Genomic DNA, 2,763 nt, shown 5'->3' with positions numbered 1-2,763 from the left:
TGACACCTGCATGGCCTGCCAAAGGAGTATTATGGAACTCGAAAAGCACTTTTTGTTTGAGAGGAGAGCTGGGATTAAGGCAAAGGCGCTGGTTCCTGTAAATCAACCCATCACGGTACTGGTAAAGGGCAGAATATGGGCCAGAAGTAGGGGCTTTCTTGAGTAATGTAGAATAAAAAGGATCGACCGAAACTTCCGAACGTATTTCAGTAGTAAGGTGAGATAGGGGGGCAGTGATGGCCAAAAGAAAAGAATCAGTTGCTGGGGTGTCTCCAAACTCCCGAGACAAAGCATCCGCAACAATATTAGTTTTGCCCGGTTTGTATTGGATATCAAAATCAAAACCCAAAAGCTTGATCAAATATTTTTGTTGCTCTGGTGTGTGGATAGCTTGGTTGAGAATGTCACGCAAGCTTTGATGATCAGTGATAATTGTGAAAAAATGGCCAAGAAGGTATTGACGCCATTTGGAAACAGCTTGTGAGACCGCAAAAAGCTCACGAACATAAGTAGAGGCTCGAGCCATTCGGGGAGAGAGTTTCTTACTAAAATAAGCAATAGGATGATTGTGCTGAAGTAGAACAGCCCCTATCCCACTGCCTGATGCATCAGTTTGGAGTTGGAAAGGAACAGAAAAATCAGGTAGAGCAAGAGTTGGAGCTTGGGTTAAGGCTAGCTTAAGATTGTCAAATGAGGCTTGGGCTAAAGAGGACCATAAAAATTGATCTTTTTTTAGAAGATCGGTGAGAGGAGAAGCAATGTGGGCATAACCCTTAACAAACCGCCTATAAAACCCGGATAGTCCCAGAAATCCACGAAGAGCTTTCACAGTAGATGAGGTGGGCCAGTGATGAATGGCTAGAATTTTGCTAGGATCTGGTTCAACTCCTTTTACAGAAACAATGTGACCCAAGTAATCAATAGAAGGTTGTGCAAAAGAGCATTTAGATCGTTTGGCAAAGAAGGAATGATTGCGTAGACAATCCAACACCAAGTGTAAGTGGTTAAGGTGATCAGTAATGTTGGTGCTGAAAACCAGAATGTCATCGAAAAAAACGATGACAAATTTGCGAAGAAAAGGCTGGAACAAGGAGTTCATCGAAGCTTGAAACGTGGCGGGGGCATTGGTAAGACCGAAAGGCATAACCACAAATTCATAATGGCCCTCATGAGTGCGAAAAGCAGTTTTGTGGACGTCTCGGGGATGAACTCGTATTTGGTGATAGCCCGAGCGTAAATCGATTTTGGAAAAAATAGAAGCCCCATGAAGTTCATCTAAGAGTTCATCTATGGTTGGGATAGGAAAACGGTCCTTAATAGTAACCTGGTTTAAGGCTCTATAGTCGACACAAAAACGCCATGTTCCGTCTTTTTTTTTAACCAAAAGAACAGGCGAGGAGAAAGGGCTCTGACTAGGGCGAATAACGCCCGACACAAGCATTTCAGAAACTAGTTTTTCGATCTCAGATTTTTGAGAGTGGGGGTATCTGTAAGGTCGAACATTGACTGGGGTAGAGTTTGGGGTAAGATGAATGTGATGGTCAATGGCTCGGAAGGGAGGTAGTGCCTTTGGTTCCGCAAATACATCTTTGAACAGGTCAAGCAAGTGCGAAAGCTCTGGAGAGTGAGGAAGTACCTCCACTGGAGAAGCTGTCTCTGGTACCAATGAAAACAACTGGAAACAGCTAGAAATAGCCTCTGTACATGACAACCGACGAATCTGATTGAACTGAACCTGTTGCCATTGTAACAGTGGTTCCCCTTGCAACCGCACCAACCTATCATCCTTGAAAAACTCCATATACAACTCCTTATAATCCACCGTAACTCTACCAAGCAACTCCAACCACTGAACTCCCAATACCACCTCTGCCCCTTGAAGTTGAAGGACATAAAAATCAATGAGAAAATTCTCATGTCCCAACTGAATCTTGACCCCCGGGCAATATCCAATGCACGTGAGAGTGTCACCATTCCCCACTAAAACGTTGAAGTTAGGGGAAGAGAGGATGGGAATTTTCAAGAATTTCACAACTCGTTCCTGTATAAAATTGTGTGTGCTGCCACCGTCCACCAAGGTCTGAACGCAGAAGCTCCCAATCTGCCCACGGAAACGCAGCGTCCGTGGAGAGACTTGCCCCGCCATGGCATGAAGGCTAATCTCAGGTATAACAACATTATCATCATGTGGTTCTTCCTCCTTTGCCCGAGTTGAGTCCTCTAATTCATCATCAATCAAAAAACAAAACAACTTGCCTTGACACCGATGTCCGAACGAGTATTTCTCATCACAATTATAACAAAGACCTTTGTCTCGTCGAGCAGCCATCTCAGCCGGGGATAGTTTCTTAATGAGTAATGGTGGTTTTGCTCGAACTCCCCCTGGTGCAGTAGGTAATGAAGGAGTTGGTAACAAAGGCGGAAGAGTGGAAGGCTTAGAATGATGCGAAAATCGCTCCGGTTTGTAAAAATCACCCCCTGTGCGCCCTTGAGACTTGACTTCCAGGAACTTATCTTCGAATAGACGTGCTAACCCCATAGCCTGAACCAGAGTATGCGGCTTATACACCTGAATCTCCCTGCGTAGATCATGCCGTAAACCGGAGATGAAACAACTGTTCAAAACATGTTCTGGAACCCCCAAACTCCTATTCGACAATTGCTCAAAGAGGTGCTGATACTCCGACAGAGAACCTGATTGCACCAGCTTGCACAATTTACCAAATGAATCCTCAAATTCCGAAGGTCCAAAACGTTTCTCAA

This window comes from Primulina eburnea, unplaced genomic scaffold (genome assembly GCF_022965805.1).
Source record: "Primulina eburnea isolate SZY01 unplaced genomic scaffold, ASM2296580v1 ctg443_ERROPOS1800000, whole genome shotgun sequence".
Classification (NCBI taxonomy): domain Eukaryota; kingdom Viridiplantae; phylum Streptophyta; class Magnoliopsida; order Lamiales; family Gesneriaceae; genus Primulina; species Primulina eburnea.
Note: the sequence above shows the minus strand (reverse complement) of the source record.